Source organism: Gossypium arboreum, chromosome 2 (assembly GCF_025698485.1).
Source record: "Gossypium arboreum isolate Shixiya-1 chromosome 2, ASM2569848v2, whole genome shotgun sequence".
NCBI lineage: Eukaryota > Viridiplantae > Streptophyta > Magnoliopsida > Malvales > Malvaceae > Gossypium > Gossypium arboreum.
The window spans coordinates 80,121,958-80,141,245 of NC_069071.1; the positions used below are offsets into that span (position 1 = coordinate 80,121,958).

A 19,288-nucleotide genomic window follows, 5' to 3' on the forward strand; every position below is an offset into this window, starting at 1 on the left:
CTTAAGACTGTTTATAGAGTTGAACGATTCTTTTAAGTTAGACGGAGTACCCGAAGATGCATTCTGATTAAAGCTATTTCTGTATTCATTAAGGGATAGAGTTCGAGCCTGGTTGAACTCATTGCCACCAAATTCCATTTCCACATGGCAAGAGTTAGTATAAAGATTCCTTATGAATTTTTTCCCATCTAGCAAGAATGCTAAGTTGAGGAACTAGATCAGTGCTTTCCAACAAATGGATGATGAGTCCTTGTATGAGACATGGGAAAGGTATTAAGAATTATTACGGAAGTGCCTTCATCATGGAATCCCTTATTGCATCCAACTTGAGACGTTCTATAACTGTCTCAATGCTCATACGAGTGCTCTCCTTTCTGAGTCGAATAATGAGGCCTATGAAATTGTTGAGAGAATTGCTAGCAACAATTACCAATGGGCAACCGATCGAACAACATCAGGAAGACGAGTTGCTGGAATACATGAAGTGGATCCATTTTCTTCACTTGCATCTCAAGTATCTTCAATTTCCTCAATGCTTAAAATTTTTACCATTAATGGGTTTAATAGTTTGTAGCTCAGCCATCTAATTATTTGAAAATATAGCCTATATTTATTATGGGGAAGGACATTTGTTCGAAGAATGTCCATCAAACCCAGAATCCGTGTATTACATGGGTAATTAAAACCAGAATCGAGGAAAGCAAGGACTATAATCCAATTTTTATAACCCATCTTGGTGAAACCACCCTAATTTCTCTTGGAGTAACCAAGGGGCTGGACCTAGTAACAGTTATGCCCAACCAAGACCGACCTAGCCACCTATTTTTACCTAACAAGTTCAGCAGCAACCTTAAGCTAAAACTTCCAATAGCTTAGAAAACTTGTTGAAGGCATACATAGCCAAAAATGATGCCTTAATCCAAAGCCAAGCAACCACATTGAAGAACTTGGAAAACCAAATGGGCCAGCTTGCCACTCAACTCAGAAACCATCCACAAGGTGCTTTGCCTAGTGATAAGGAGAATCCAAGAAATAAAGGGAAGGAGCATTGTAAAGCATTGACATTGAGGAGTAGAAAGACAATAGAGCCCAACATTGTCAAAGTTGAAGAAGAGCCAGTTGATGCTCATGACTCAATGGAAGTTCAATCGAGTGGTGAAATTCCAGTTTCACCAGAACCTGAATCTGTAAAATCTGATAAGGTAACTTCTGAACTAGTGAATTCTAATAAATTAACAACTTTTTTAGATGTAGAATTTCCATAGAAACGAATTAACAAGTTCAAGCAAAGAATCCACCACTACCCTACCCTCAAAGATTTCAGAAGCAGATGTAGGAAGTCCAGTTCAAGAAGTTTCTAGACATACTCAAGCAACTTCATATCAACATTCCATTGGCAGAAGCACCTAAACAAAATCCAAATTATGTCAGTTCATGAAGGATATCCTGTTGAAGAAATGAAGACTTGGAGAATTTGAGACAGTAGCCTTAACGAAGGAATGTAGTGCATATCTTCAAGATAAAATACCCCAAAAGTTGAAGGATCTTGGATGTTTTACCATACCTTGCAACATTGGAGCAACAAATTGTGGTAAGACACTATGTAATTTGGGTGCGAGTATCAACTTGATGCCCATGTCCATATTCAGAAAATTGGGGATAGGTGAAGTTAGACCTACTACGGTTACACTTCAATTAGTAGATCGATCCCTAGCACATCCAGAAGGAAAAATCGAAGATGTATTAGTACGTGTAGATAATTTTTTTTCCTATTGACTTTGTTATTCTAGACTTTGAAACAGATACAAAGGTGCCAATCATCTTAGGAAGACTTTTCTTAGCGACTGGAAAGACCCTTATTGATGTGTAAAATGGCGAGCTTACTATGTGTGCTCAGGACGACCAGGTAACATTTAATGTTTTTAAGTCTATGCAATTTCCTGACACACTTGATGATTGTTCTGCAGTGTCCAATTTAGAAGAATTAATCATGGAAAAGGAACTCAACTATGTTGAGGACCCGTTGGAGCAAATTTTGACATTAGACCCTCCAAGTGATGAAGAGGGGGATGAATATTTAACTTTGCTAGAAGCTAATCAAAGGGAATTTAATCCACAATCCCACTTTAAATCTTTGGAGTTAGAGAATAGGGATTAGGACCAACCAAAAGCGTTAATTGAGGAGCCACCTAAATTAGAACTGAAGGTACTTCCCTCACATTTAAAATATGTTTATTTAGGTAGCACTTCAACTTTACCTGTAATTGTTTCAACAAAATTGACCGAAGAGTAAGAAGAGAAACTCATCCTAATGTTGAAACAATTCAAGAAGGCTATTGGATGGACCATAGTCGATATTTGTGGCATTAGTCCATCTGTATGCATGTACAAGATCATCTTGGAAAATGGCCAGAAAGGGACGATTGATGGACAGCGAAGATTGAACCCCATCATAAAGGACGTGGTAAATAAAGAAATTATTAAGTGGTTAGATGTGGGTATAATTTACCCCATCTTAGATAGTTCGTGGGTAAGTCTAATCCAGTGCATGACAAAGAAAAGAGGTATTACGGTCGTTGAAAATGAGAATAACAAGTTTATATCAACTAGAACGGCTACGGGACGAAGAATTTGGATCGATTACCGGAAGCTGAATAAAGCGACTAGGAAATATCATTTTCCTTTGCCGTTCTTGGATCAGATTACAGTAGCTGAATAAAGAGAAGCGAGACTATTACTATTTTCTTGATGGATAATTGGGGTATAATTAGATTACAATAGCACCAGAAGATCAACACAAGACAACATTCACATGCCCATACGATACATTTGTATTTAGACGCATGCCATTTGGTTTATATAATGCACCTGCTACATTTCAAAGATGTATGATGTCTATTTTTTACTGAAATGGTTGAGAAATACTTAGAAGTCTTTATGGATGATTTTCAGTGTTTGGAGACACTTATGATGATTTCTTAGCCAATCTAGCTAATGTACTAAGGCGATGTGAAGAAACAAACCTCATACTCAACTGGGAAAAGTGCCATTTCATGGTACGAGAAGGTATTGTTCTAGGGTCTCAGATAACGAGACATGGAATCGAGGTAGATAAAGCAAAGGTAGATGTTATTGAGAAACTCCCATATCCAACATCTGTAAAGGGTGTTAGGAGCTTTTTGGGTTATGCCGGTTTCTATCGGAGATTTATCAAGAACTTTTCCAAAATTGCTAAACCATTATGCAAATTATTAGATAAGGATATGATGTTCAACTCTGATGAGAAGTGCTTAAGAGCTTTCAATTATTTAAAGAGTTGGTTAGTTTTGGCACCCATAATCATCACATCGGACTGGGATTTGCCATTTGAACTGATGTGTGATGCAAGTGACGTTGCGACAGGAGCCGTGATGAGCCAACGAAGGAACAAATTTTTTCATCCCATCTACTATGCAAGTTGGACTGTAACGGGAGCTCAGTAAAATTATACGGTAACAGAGAAAGAGGTACTTTCTATTGTGTTTGTCTTTGACAAGTTTTGATCTTATCTTGTAGGTACCAAAGTGACTGCCTATACGGACCATTCGAAAATTAAGTATTTACTTGCCAAGAAAGACATTATGTCGAGATTGATCTGATAGGTACTTCTACTCATAGAGTTTGATCTAGAAATTCAAAATCGAAAGGGAGTAGAAAACCAAGTAGCAGACCACTTGTCCAGATTGGAGCCGCAAGAAGGGAATTCTCCACTTATACCCATTTAAGAGACATTCCGAGATAAACACATACTAAAGGTAAATCATGTCCATAATACCCCTTAGTTTGCTGATATTGCTAACTATTTAGGTTATGGTTTGATGTCGATTGATAAGATGTATCATCAGAAGAAAAAGTTTCTTCATGATGTGAAGTACTATTTCTAAGAAAAACCATTTGTTTAAAAAGTGTGCAGATCAAATGATCAAGAGATGCATGGTAGAAGATGAAGTACATAAGATTCTATATCATTGCCACACAGCTCCGAGTGGCGGACACTTTGGAGGTACACATACTACGGCCAAAGTATTGCAAGCTGGATTCTTTTGGCCAACGCTATTCAAAGATGCGCATGTTTATGTAAAGAGTTATGATCGATGTCAAAGGGTTGAAAATATCACCAACAGAAATGAGATGCCCTAAACAAACATCATTGAGGTAGAATAATTTGATGTTTGGGGTATTGACTTTCTCGGTCCCTTTCTTCTGTCTTTTGGTCATAAGTACATATTGGTAGCAGTAGACTACGTGTTTAAGTGGGTTGAGGTTGAGGCATATCCGACGAATGATGCTGAGGTTGTAATGAAGTTTTTGCAGAAGCATGTATATACAAGGTTTGGAACCCTGAGGCTATCATCAGTGGTGAAGGGTCCCATTTCGTGAACAAATGGTTGAAATGGTTACTCGAAAAACATAGAGTGAAACATAAGGTTGGCACAGCTTACCATCCGTAGACGAATGGGCAAGCTAAACTAGTGAGCAAAGAAATAAAAGGCATACTTGAAAAGGTAGTTTGCCCAAACTGACGAGGTTGGTCTAAAAGACTAGATGCTTCTTTGTGGGCCTACATGATAGTATACAAGACAACTTTATGGATTTCACCCTATAGGTTGGTCTTTGGGAAAGCTTGTCATCTACCATTAGAGTTAGAACACAAACTTACTGTGTAACAACCCTTTTTAGGGTCAAATCAGAATAGTAATTTCGGGACCAAAAATCCGAATTAGAAATATTTATTTTTATTATTTCTTTAAGGTCTACAGTATGACTGAATGATTGTGTGAAAATTTCGTTAAGAAATTTTATCGATAGAGTGTCCAATTTGACTAATAGGACTAAATTGCAATAGGTGCAAAATGTGTGTTCTAGAAGCTAGAGGTGTCTAATTGCTATGAAATATTAAATTGGAGGTCCTAAAATGGTAATTATACTATTATACTTTAAGTTGGACAAAAATAGACATGGTTAGGTGAAATTTCAAAGTTTGGCATTAAGGGCATTTTGGTAAGCTAGTAAATAAATAATTAAATAGGCCAAAATAAGGTAAAACTTTGTTATTCTTCTTCATCCTTGTGCCAAAATTTTAAGGGTCTCCATAGCTAGGGTTTGGCCAACTTCCAAGCTTGATGGTATGTCCGTCTTTGTCCCGTTTTTAATGATTTTTACATTTTTGAAGGTTTCTCAACCTAATCTAGCTATTTCAAGGACTAATTTGAAAGAAAATCAAAGTCTAAAATTTTATCCATGTTTTTGATGTTTGATGGTAGAAAATGCATGTTTGGTGTTAGATAAACAACATTTACTAAGTGATTTTTAATGAAAATGTCAAATAGGGACCTATTTGTAAAAGTTGTAAAATGTGTGTAAAAATGTGAATAAATGAAAAATGTAGGCTATTATGGGCAATGAATAGGTTCAGCTATGCTTGGGTGTGATGAAATTGAATGAAAATCATTTTACAAGTCTAGGGACTAAAATGTAAAAAGTTGAAAAGTTAAGGGAAAAAATGTAATTTTTGCCATAAGGTGTTTTTGGGAGTAAATTGAATAATGTGATGATTGAATGAGTTAAATTTGATATTATAGATCAAGAAAGAAGAGGTTCTAACCTAGACCAGGGAAAGAACAATGTTGTGGACTAAATTGAACTATTAGCCATTTTGTACCGAGATAAGTTCGTATGTTAAAAATAAGCTTTAGAATAATTGTAATTAAATGCTTTAATATTGTATAAACTGTATGTTTGATTATGTGAATGAGTATAATTCTACGAACAACTTCGACTACAATTCGGCAAGTGAGAAGTCCCGTTGAACCTTAGGAATAAATTAGGATACAAGTGACATGTCACTAGGGTCATTTTGTGTTATGTGATTATGTGATCCGGATGCTGGTCTCGTACGTCCTACCAGTGGCTGAGTATACCGGCATATGTTGCGAATACTTGATAGCTTGTGTGAGCAGCATCGCGTAGCTATGTCTTGACTGACAGCTTGTGTGAGCAGGCCTGTTGATAGCTCGAGAGCGAGCGATTATGTGATATGAGATTTTGACTTAGATTTCAATTTAGGGTTTGGTTTGGGGGTTTTAAATTCAGTTTCGATTTGGGGATTCAATTTCAGATTTGGTTTGTGCTTTCGATTCAAAGACCTTTTGATTGTTCAGTAACTTTCAGAGTAACTAAACAAGTATGGCAATTCTATAAGTTTGTAATATATATAAATATATAAATTCAATAAAAAAATTTAAAAATTAATTTAATATGATGTTTATCTTAATAAAACAAAATTTGGCAAACAATAATATTAAAATAAAATAAAATTATAAAATTTTTGTATTTTATATTTCAAAATCTCCATTACTTTTTTGGCTCATTCTAAGTTATCAAAACTCTGACATGTCTCTTGTCATTCTTGGCCACCAATACATTTTATTCAAATCGTTATACATTTTCATACTCCCGGGGTGTACTGATAAACAACCACGATGTGCCTCATCTAATATCTTCTGAATCAACTCAATGTCCTTAGGAACACAAATCCTATCCCGGAATCTCATGCAACCGTCAAAACTGATCTGAAAATCTGATTCAACATCTGACTCGCACAGGGTTTTCTTGGATAGTAATTCGTTATCACTCTCTTGAGTCTCAAAAATTTCTTGAAGAAAAGTCGGTCTAGCTTTTAACTCTACTAGAACTGAACCATCCTCTGACAAGGTCAATCGGGCATTCATTGCTTTCAAGGCAAACAATAATTTTCTACTTAATGCATCGGCGACCACATTCGCTTTTCCCGGATGGTAATCTATAATCAAATCATAATCTTTTAATAGTTTCAACCATCTACGTTGCCTTAGATTTAAATCCTTTTGGGTCATCAAGTACTTAAGACTTTTATGATCAGAGTATACATGGCATATCTCTCCGAACAAATAATGTCACCAGATCTTCAGAGCAAATACTATGACAGCAAACTTTAGGTCGTGTGTCAGATAGTTCTTCTTATGAGGTTTCAATTGTCTCGAGGCATAAGCCACAACTTTTCCCTCTTGCATAAGTACACATCTCAACCCAGTCAAAAAAACATCACTATAAATCACGAACTCTTTTCTTGATTCAGGCTGTATTAGTACGGGAGCCTCAGTCAACAACATCTTCAACTTCTTGAAACTCTGCTGACACTTATCCGACCATTCAAACTTAACTCCCTTTTGCAGCAACCTTGTTATGGGAGTCACAATAATTTATAAGTCCTTTACAAATCACCTGTAATAACCGGCCAACCCGAAAAAGCTTCTAACTTTAGTCATATTATTTGGTAGTTTCCATTCAATAATAGCAGAAACTTTACTGGAATCAACCCTAATACCATCACTCGAAACAATATGGCCCAAAAAATTTGGTGGTTTCTATTCAATAATAGCAGAAACTTTACTGGAATCAACCCTAATACCATCACTCGAAACAATATGGCCCAAAAAACTGACTTCTCTAAGCCAAAACTCACTTTTACTAAATTTGGCATACAACTGATTGTCCCTCAGAGTCCGCAAAACGGTTCTCAAGTGTTCGGCATGTTCTACATTGTCTCTAGAGTATATGAGGATGTCATCGATGAATACAACTACAAACTTATCTAGATATGGCTGAAATACTCTATTCATTAAATCCATAAACACGGCAGGAGCATTTGTTAAGCCGAAAGGCATGACGAGAAACTCATAGTGGCCAAACCGCATCCTAAAAGCGGTTTTAGGCACATCTGCTTCTTTAACTTGTAGTTGATAGTAGCCAGTGTGACATCCCTAATTTAACCCTAGTCGGGAAGTGGTTTCGGGACCACAAAACTGGGTAACAAAAACATTTAAATACCTTATTCCATGCCAAATATATGTGAAAATGCATGTGTGAATTTTTAATTCTTTGATTTAGTTAAATTGAACGTGAATTGAAAGAAAAAGGACTCATGTGAAAGGATTTAAATATATGTGGCTAATTTTAAGAGGTTAGTAAAAGAGTGAAGTAAAATAGATGGAGTTGCATGTCAAATAGTCCATTTCCTAAGGATAGTGGCGGCCATGACAAGATTATGGGCAAAGGGAACATGTTTCCAACATGTTAGGTTAGTGGTGTATGTAGGAAGCCATAAAATAAAAGCTAGCATTAAAGAATTGAAAAAAATGATGAGCATGGATGCCCCCATTTGCCGTGAATTGAACAAGAAAAACAAAAAAAAGTGCTCATCCTTTCTCAAATTTTTGTATTGCCGTGAGTGAGGGAGAGGGGGTTTGGAGAAGCTTGGCCATACTTGCAACTAGATTGAGGTATGTTTGATGTCATTCCTTAAGATTCATGCATGTTTTAGTTGTTAGTTTGAAACCTACCTAGCCCATGGCTTAGATTTCTTTGCTATTTGATGGAGATGAAGTTCGCCATGGAGGTTGTCTTTCTTGGTTGGTATTTTAATGTTGTTGTGACGAAGCATGAAGAGAAGTGAGATGAATGTTAAATAAAAGGAGATTTTTGTGCCATTGAGTTCTTGTTGTTATATGTGTATGTGCATGAGTATTCGGCCATGCTATAGAATCCATGTTGCAAAATAATTAATGCTTAATGTGATATATAATAGTACTTGTGAATGAGCTTGAGAGTATCTAAATTATTAGTTGGAGGTGCGAATGTGGTCTTGGATGAATTTTAAAGAACAAAGAAATTTTGGGTGACTATAGGTCAAGGACATTCACCAAAGGCTTGTGTGCTAGCAAAGTCGGCCTAGATGGGGTAAATGTTAAGTGTTAAATGTTCATGAGATAAAATTTTGTGATTTGATGAATTAATGATGATAGTATAGTTGATGTCATGTATAAATATGTGGCAAGACGGTTAAACTAGTTAATTTATTGATTGAGCTCAAGAAGCTAGAGGTGGAGAATCAAGCAAAGGCAAAGGAAAGAACATCGAGTAGCCGAGTTGGAACCATTTTACCCAATACAAGGTAAGTCATTAAGCATATATTTGATATTGCTTAAATGATTGTAATATCTATGCAATTGTGTTTAATGAGATGAAATATATACAAATGTATGTGTATGAAAAGATGATATTATTGAGCGTAAAAGAGATAGTGAAATGTGTAGGAAGTTTGCTTGGCACTAAGTGTGCGAGAAATAGATGTGTACGGTGTGAGATTGGCACTGAGTGTGCGAGCTTGTAATGTATGGCACTAAGTGTGCGAGTTTGGACTATATGGCACTATGTGTGCGGGCTTGAATCACATGGCACTAAGTGTGCGTGATTGAGTATTAAGCACTATGTGTGCGAACTCTACACATATCTCCGATTGAATATTTATATGGAGGTGTGACTTTATCGAGATGAGTATGGACAGCGGAAAGAGTAAGTACCTTGAGTTCATGGCTAATAGATGCTATGTTCATGCTCGGGGTGGAGTTGGTAAGATTTAAATCTATGTGATGATTTCAATTGCATTCCGTAAATAAGGTATCGTGGAATAGATGAAAGTTCATTTGATTGCATGATTGTTGCGGAAATGAAATGATGTATGGAAATTGCTTCAAATATCCTATTGAATAGTATATGAAATGTAAATGTATGACTTGGTATGAGATTGATCCGAAGGTCTAAGGAACTATGGTATAGTTCGGTATGGTTGGAACACTTGGCCTTGTTTCATTATTTCATTTTATGATAATTTTATTAATGGATGGTTGTGGAATGCTTATGACTTCTTGAGTTATAAACTCACTCGGTGTTTTCTTGTCACCCATTTTAGGTTTCTTGGACTCGTCTCCTTTTGGGTGCTCGGAACCGTCAACGAAGTCATCACACCGTGAGCAATTTTGGTATTGTCTTCTTAGTCAACTTAGGAGAACATTTGGCATGTATGGGCTATTTTGTTTTGTTAAAATTTGGGTTGTAAACTTTAAGCCATGTGAAAATGGCCTATGTGGTCGTTTGAGTGGGATGCTAGAATCTATAGCCACGAGTCTTAGAAACCTTAATTTTGATAAGGTGGCCATAATTTGTGTCATGTATGATGGATGATTAGTAAGGCTAAGGAAGGATACATGAAATTGGCATAGTCTACTGCAGTAACTGTTGCGGACAGCAGCAGTGATATGAGATTGAAAAATCACTAAAAATAGTAGAAGTGGAATTAATTGCTAGAAAAATTACGTACTCGAAGCTTGATGGGTCTATTTTCATATGGATGAAACGAAACGACCATATGAGTTGTATTTTAAGAGATATTCAAGATTTCGTGAGACAGGGCCAGAACGTTTTCTGGATTCTATGTTTCGACTTTGAAAATTTATCATAAATTATCCAGAAACAATTAGAAGTCATTCCTTATATGCATAGATTCCTATTTGAGTCTAGTTTCATTAGAAACAAACGACATGAGTATTGGAGCTCTATACGAGATGATATCCAGGTCGTAATATGCAAAGGTCAGTGTAGTCAAACCCCGAAACAGGGGTGACTTTAACTAATAAACTGTACCAATTGGCCAAACCAAAAATTTTAGAAATAAATCCACGGATGGATATATGAGTCTAAATTTGGGGAAAATTTACGGAACTGGTTTTTGAGTTCTGGAACTCGAGATATGATTTTTAAGGTGACAGGGACGCAGTTTGCCAGCTGGACTGGAAATGTGAAAAATAGTCTGTGTGACACATGAGAGTTGGTCTGAGAACCCCTCGTGTCCGACTCCGGCGACGGTATCGGGAACGGGGTGTTACAGCCAGATCTCAAGTCTATCTTAGAAAACCATGCTGCTCCCTTCAGTTGGTCAAACAAGTCGTCAATTCGCGGTAACGGGTATTTGTTCTCGATCTTCCTCTTATTTAACTGCTGGTAATCTATGCACAACCTCATAGATTCATCTTTTTTTTTCACAAATAACACCGGAGCACCCCACGGTGAAAAGCTTGGTCTCACAAAACCCTTTTCAGTCAATTGTTGCTACTGTGACTTTAGTTCTTTCAGCTTAGTCGGGGCCATCTGATATGGAGCAATCGAAATAGGCGTGGTCCCTAGCATTAACTCTATACCAAATTCAACCTCTCTATTAGGGGGTAACCCAGACAATTCTTCTGGGAATACATCCACATATTCACTTACAACCGGTACTGACTCAACCTTCAACTCCAATTCCTTTGTATTCATTACAAAAGCCAAATAAGCTTCACATCCCTTCCTCAAACACTTCTGGGAAAACATGGAGGATATCACCATAGGTGAGTTCTCTGGCTCACCTGATTCATAAATTTATCGACTATCACATGTTTTCCTAATGGGTTTGACACTTTAATCATAAATTCCATAGACTCAACAGGCATATTCGTGCTAGACACCAACTTCATGCACACATACGAATGAGTAGAACCAGGGTCAATCAAAGCAGTAACAATACCATAGAGAGAGAATGTATCGATGATCACATTAGGAGAGGATGCATCTTCACGTGCATGTATGGCATAGGTTCTAGCTAGAGCTCTAGCTTCAGACCTTATGGTAGTGTCTCTTATCTCATTCTTGCTACCAGCCCTAACTCCATCATTCTTCTGAGGTCTTCCTTTAAAATTGGTGCCACTTGGCCTTGTACTATGAAATTTCTCTTTGTCAGTCATTTCGGGGCAATGTTTAATAAAGTGGTCTTGAGAACCACATCGAAAATAGGATCCATCGTTCATTCTACACTTACCAAAATAACTTCAACCACAATGCTGGCATTCTGGTTTGGAAGATCTAACATTGCCCACGCTAGCCACTGATGTAGCCTGAGACTTAAAATCTGGATCTTGTTTCCTACGATCTCAGTATGAATGTCCAGCTGATGCATGAGAACGAGAGTAGGTGTCTCTGGATTTCTTAAACTGTGATGGAAATGACTTGCTCGCATGTCTCTTCCTTACATCTCTAGTTTCTGCTTCGGTTTTCTTCCTTTCCTTGATTAATTCCTCAGCTTTACAGGCCTGATCAACAAGTGCTACAAACTTTTTCAACTCAAGGACACCCACTGACAGTCTAATGTCCTCATTAAGTCCGTCTTCGAACCTTCTACACATTTTGGCCTCAGAGGATACTCACTCCCGAGTGTACTTACTAAGTCGGATGAACTCTATTTCATATTCAGTGACCGTCATGCAACCTTGTTTCAAGTTGAGAAATTCGTTACGTTTTTGATCCATAAATCTTTCACTGATGTATTTCTTCTGGAATTCCTCTTGGAAGAATTCCCATGTGACCCTTTCATGAGGCACCACTGAGACTAACATCTTCCACCAATTGTATGCCGAGTCCCTCAACAAAGATATGACACACTTCAAGCATTCTTCAGGAGTGTAAGATAATTCATCGAATACCCTGATAGTATTCTCAAGCTAAAATTCTTCTCTTTCAGGGTCATCATCTTTATTAGCACGGAACACCTCGCCTCCATACTTCTGGATCTTATCCACTAGAGGTCTATTCCGCCTCTCAAGGTCTATACCCTAGGGTACTACATGGACGGATTGAGGGATAGGTGGGGGTGGAGGGGGTTAAGCATTCGGGTTCACTCAGACGAACTCCGTGTACCACTATTCATCATGTGGAGAAAAGCCTCTCGGGCCCCTTCTCCTCCTTCTTGACTAATCGTGGGAGGTCGATTATCGGATGGTACTGCCCCTTCGGTGGGGGCCGGCATATTACTTTCTACGTCTTCTACCATAGTTTGATCGGGATCCATTACTATGCGAAAACACAATTTAAAAGATCAGGAGTCATCACACTATCACAATCTATGCTAGACTTGTACACACGCTACGTTAGTCTGAGAACTAACTAAGCCATAGCTTTGATACCATTAAATGTAACACTCCACACCCGTGCCCCATGTTGGGTTAGAATATGATGCATTACTTAACTTAAACTTATACATATAGACATTTTCATAACACCAAAACATGGTCAAGCTAAAACTTTTTCAATTTTATTTATAAACTTCTTAATAAGAGCCTACAAAGCCCAAAATATCCATTGGAACCCATTTAGAAAATATCTGAGTCCTTTAAAGAACTCTGAAAAATAACTCTTAACATAGGGGCACACGCCCATATGGAAGGGGCAACACGCCCGTGTGACATTTTAACATGTGCTACTGGCCCGTGTTGCTCACACGGCCTAAGTAATACAGGGACACGCCCGTGTCCTATACCCATGTGGAATTAATTCTAAATACACACCTACAGGGGTTTTTAGACGACCTAGAATACGCCCGTGTCCTAGCCCTTGTGCAAAAACTTGGACATTCTGTTTTTGACGTTAGCAATCCTTAAGGGCCACACGACCAAGGCACATGCTCGTGTGCTAGGCCGTGCCCTTCACATGGCTGAGATACACGGTCGTGTCTCTGCCCGTGTGTTTACTACCATGCATACTGACTTTCAATTCTTACGTGCAGGGGACACACGGCCATATCACATGCCTATGTGGTGAACTATGTGTCACACACGGCCTAGACACACGCCTGTGTACCTACTCGTGTGGACTAAGTAAGGCTATTTACCAAGCCTTTTTGTCACCCTTACTTATGTAACCTGCACAAAAATCACTCTTTACTAACATAAGGGCACATCACATGGCCAAAATAACCACAATGGACAACATTTCATTTATGCAATTTACTTATCCATGAAAATATCATCTTTTATTTATAAATCAAAATGAGTATTGACCATCATCCATGGCCTTATACAAAATGAGTATCATATTCATCATATGAGCCAACACATTATGGCTAACTGACAAAACTCTAAACAAAGACTCGAGTCCCTAGACATGCCAGAAAACAAAACAATGAAACTAGCTATACCAAGGTCTTGAGTGATAGTGTGATCGAAGCTTTTGATGTAACTGGATCCTCGATGCTAGCTTGGCGGCACTATAAGGAAAGAAAAGAGAGGAGGGTAAGCGTGGGAGCTTAGTAAGTACATATATGCAAATAAAGTGTAATTATAAGAAAATCATATTCATCCAACGGTAGCTTGTCATGCTCAAAATATATAAATCACTTAACATCTCTATCTTACTGTTCTTTTCATTCATGTATACTTAATACACCTAGTTCTTTATACATACCTCATCATAGTATTCACCAACTAAATCTTCGGGTTACCTGTTGAACTCTCAAAATACATATGGATACATGAGGACTTTGTGTCTAAATGCCTTATATGAAATCAGGGCTACCTCGTGCTATGAAACACTCACATTTTATCTACTCACTGGCCTTTTTATCAAGTCAGGACCTGAACCCCATAACTATCATGTAACGTATGCTCATTGAACCACTCACGGGTCTGTACACAAAGTTAGTACCTGGACCCACGTTACCTATAGCATTTATCTCATGAACTCAGACTCAACTCATGAGTTCAGACCCCATAATTTTCATAACATGCCCCTCTGTATCCTATGCTATGTCTAAGGTTCAATGGCGCTTCACATCTAATCGAATAGCATCGCATATGCTCACACTGTAATTTACTTGCATAACATGTCATTTAAACATCCATGGCAACAATTAGAATTTAGATACATAACAACAATAAGCTAATTACACATGTATATTATTAAAATATACCAAAGTAAGCTTCAATAACACATTATTTACATATGTACTTACCTCGATACAAAATGATGAAGACGAGCTTAATCCTCGTAAACTTTGTTCACACCCCGATCAAGACCCGAATCACGTTTCTCTTGATCTAAATTAATAAAATTCATTTATTTCATCAGTATATCAATTTAGACACATAAAAGTTCATAATTGAGGAAAATGACTATTTTGCCCCTAGACTTTCACAAAATGACCATTTTACCCCTATGCTCGAAAATTGATTTTTATTGAATTTCTTCATATTATAAACCTAGCTGATTACTTTATATACTAGAAGTAATCCAAAATTTCCATTATTTCACACATTTATTATCTATTTTACAACTTATGCTAAATAGTCCCTATTAGGGTTTTCATGAGAAATCCCTTCACAAAAGTTGTTTATTACTCAACAAAGGATCATATTCTTCCATAAAAATTTAGAAAATAACCTAAGCGATCTCATGGAAAAACCCTATACCTTCAATCATTTTGCAAAATAGTCCCCTCATTTAAAAGCGATTGCTTCAAGGGGTCAAAAAATGTAAAAATCATTAAGAAAAGTCATTAAAACCACTTACTTGTAAAGGCTTAAAGTTGCCAAAATTTTCACGCTTTAAAACCCCCTTTAATGGCCAATTTTTCAATGGAAGAAGAAAGAGTGAAAAAAATGAAACTTTTTGTTGTTTTTTTTATTCAAGCTAATCAAAATTGGTGACAAAACACCACCTAATTTTGACTTTCCCATCAATTTTTCCCCTATGGCCGGCCAACCTAAGAATTAGGGGGTCTAATTGCTCTTTAAGGCCCCCAAATTAGGTTCTTTAGCTAATTGACACTCTTATCTAGCAAAATAGGACTTTTGCACTTTATGTGATTTAGTCCTTTTTCACAATTAGACAAGTAATCACTAAAATTAATTCATTAAAATTTTCATGTACTTATCTAATCATGCTACAATACATAAAATAATATTTGAAATAATTTCCAAGACCTCGGTTTAGTGGTTCTGAAATAACTATTCCTACTAGCCCCAAAATCGGGCTGTTACACCATTTGCCACCCTTTTTCACACATGCACTCATATCAATTCAAAGGCACAAAACATATCATACTTAGGCCATTAAAACATATTAACATCACATTCAAAAGAGGGTATTAACACATGAATAAACTTGTAATCAACATAAGCCATCATTCGTGGTTATGTACAATTAGAACAATAATTCATTATAGGCCAACACATTTGGCCACATTAATAATAACACTATAACCAGAAGACCAAATCCCTATACATGCCATAGACTCAAACTACTTGAATTCATCAATACCTGTAGTGATAGCTTGATAGTGTGATAGGATCTCCGGCGATCTCCAACCTGAGCTAGCTTAATAACCCTATAAGACATGGGAAAGGAAGGGGGGTAAGCTATATAGCTTAGTAAGTTCATATGTAAATAGTGAGCAACTTATGCCATAAATTTATCATTCCAATAATATGATTACAAGATAGTATAAATTTCATTAAGTCTCGTAATCATAATTTATTCAATCACTTTGATTACCCTTGTAACAACCCGATTTAGACCCTAAACAGAACGGTGGTTTCGGAACCATGAATCTGAGTCAGAAAAATATTTTTAAATTATTTTCTATGTTTATTTTGTGTGAATTTATATCTGTGAAAATTTCGTAATTTAATTTTGTCGTTTGGGTGTCCGATTAAATAATAGGACTTAATTGCGTAAATTGAAAATTTGATAGTTTAAAGTAAGAGGGCCAAATAGTTGGTGATTTTCTAAGTTGGATTATTTATAATGTAACTATTCCATTAACATGTGGCTTGTACGGTAATGGACATAGGTTATATAATTTTATTACTATTTCATTAAGGTTAGTTAGGTAAATTAATAATAAAATAATATATGTTATTATATCATAAAATAATAAGCCACATTCATGTTATTTCCTTCATCTTTGCACCGAAACTAAAACAAAAGAAAAAGAAAGAAAACAAAGTAGGGTTCGGCCTTGTTCAAGCTAGATTAAGGTAAGTGTTCATTTCGGTTTTGATAATTTTACGTTTTGAAATCGTTGCTTGAGTACTACAAAACCCATGCTTGAAATTTTGATTTTGATGAATATTTTGAGTTGTGCCATTGTTAATAGCTTGTGATTTTTTTGTTTGATGATGAAAAATAAAAGATATGTTTTAGATTAACATATTTTGTATTGGAGTTTTGATGATTTTGAGTAATAAGGACTTAATTGCAAAATAATAATTTAAGGGACTAAAATATGAAATAAATGAAATAAATGGGCTTGTATGAACACTAGGAATATTCGCCAAACATGGGTACCTTGAAATTTTGCATATTTTGTGTTTTGTGCAATAGGGATTAAATTGTAAAATTGTAAATGTCGAGGGTAAAATGGTAATTTGACCATTTATGTGTTTTTGGACTAAATTGAATGAAAATATGTTTGAATGAGCTTAATTTGAATATTTTTAGATCAAGAACCAAAGAAATCGGATTTGGACTAGGAAAAAACGAAAGTTGTCGACTAGCAGCTCCGTCTCGTTTTACGACGTCTGAGGTAAGTTTATAAGCAAATACACATGCCTAAATGTAGTTAAATGTTAAGTATATATGCTGGTATATAATATATGCATTTATACTTGTAAATGCCGAATGTGTATGAGTTTGAAAACTATGTTCGAGCTTTCAATTCGACCGAGTTACGACGTTCGAAAGCCCTGTATGAACCTTAGGAATAGTTAGGATACATATGTCATGAAATAGGATTTCGACATTTGTGTTCCTTGTGTATGATTACTGAACCGAAAGTTAAAGGGTAGGTGTACATTTTGTGCTTATATTGAATGAAGCAATTGAATTGCTAATGTGATATGTTATGTGAAATGTGTTAACATGTGAATAAATAAGCAAGACATCGAAATGTATCCAAGCTAAAGACCATGAGCTTCGTGCTAGAAATGTATCCGGCTAAAGACCCATGAGCTTCGTCTTTGAAATGTATCCGGCTAAAGACCCTCGGGCTTCGTGTTGGAAATGTATCCGGCTAAAGTCCCGCAGCTTTGTCTTTGAAATGTATCCGGCTAAAGACCCATGAGCTTCGTCTTTGAAATGTATTCGGGCTAAAGACCCATGAGCTTCGTCTTTGAAATGTATCGGGCTAAAGTCCCACAGAAGCTTCGTCTTTGAAATGTATCCGAGCTAAAGTCCCGCAGCTTTGTCTGGTAATATAATTTCGGTTTTATACCTAGCAGTGCCAAGTGCCGATGAATTTGATAAAAGTATACAATTACAAGATCCTACACTAAGTTGACAAATTGAAAGTGCATTACATATTAAGTTGGCCAAGTACGTATCATGTACTCGTATGTGATTTGATTTGAATTAAATTATAAATATATAAAGTGATGCATATGTGAATAAGTGTTATGACTATATATGTGATCGTGATATATTCGGTAAATGTGTGAAGTTATGTGAAGTGATTTTATGTTTATATTCAAATATAAACACTTGGTCCTTGTGGAAAGGTTTGTGGAAGTATATGATTTATTTTTAGGTGATTACGATCATGGAAAATTAAATGTGAATATGATATTGTATTTTATTTGTTTCAATTGAACTAAAGCTATTAGTGAAGCATTTTAATGCCTATGTTATATGAGTTCGATCTTGAATGACATGATATACATGTTTAGATAATTTGAATGCAAGGAATGTGTGAAAGAGCAAATTGTAATAAATCTGCTTGGGACAAAAACAATAGTGTGATTTTGGAAAATCACCATAAATTTTGTAAATTGAATTAGAAGCTGAATAAATTATGTAATTAAAGATTAATGAGTCTAGTTTCTTATAAAATAAACCTTGTAAGCAAAAGAATTTTAGATAATGAGATATTTGAAGTGGCGTAAGATAGAGTCAAAATGACTTTGAAATCCCCTGTTCTGTTTTTAGAAAATAATTGTTAATTGTACAATGATGATTATAAGATAAAATTTATATAATTAGACTCCTTAATGAGTCTAGTTTCAAATGAAATAAACGATAACATAATTCTAATTCTGTATAATGAGAAAATTGATTCGTAGTGAAGAGTGGTCAGAATAGTCAAATAGTGAAACAGGGGAAACTTCAATAAAAATATGGTATTGATTGGTCAAACCAAAAATTCTGAAAATTTTATGGATGGAAGATATATGAGTCTAATTTCATGGAAAATTAACGGCACTTGATTTGGAGTTTCTTAGCTCCAGTTATAAACAATTTAGTGAATGTTGCTCAGGAAGACAGCTTGTAGTGAATTTGTGATTTTGTTGTAAACATGGTTAAAACTAGTTAATTCGAGTTCTTATGATCTTATTTGTGATTTGAATATTTGGTTTTAATTGAGTTCAGATTCAAGTGAGATGAATTTGCTAAATATGCATTATGTTCATGGATACTTGGCCAAAATGGCAATTACCTAGGAATGATTTCTTGAAAATTTGAAATAATCGATCTATAAGTAAATTAATTGTTTGCATTGCTTAAAATTTACTAA

General features: G+C 36.0%; 1 non-coding gene across 1 annotated transcript; it reads right to left on the reverse strand.

Annotated features, from left to right (window-relative positions):
- Positions 1–202: 202 nt before the first annotated feature.
- On the reverse strand, positions 203–309 carry LOC128289460 (small nucleolar RNA R71). The gene has a single exon (XR_008279109.1). It is a non-coding gene; the product is annotated as a small nucleolar RNA R71 (small nucleolar RNA).
- Between the last annotated feature and the right edge of the window lie 18,979 nt (positions 310–19,288).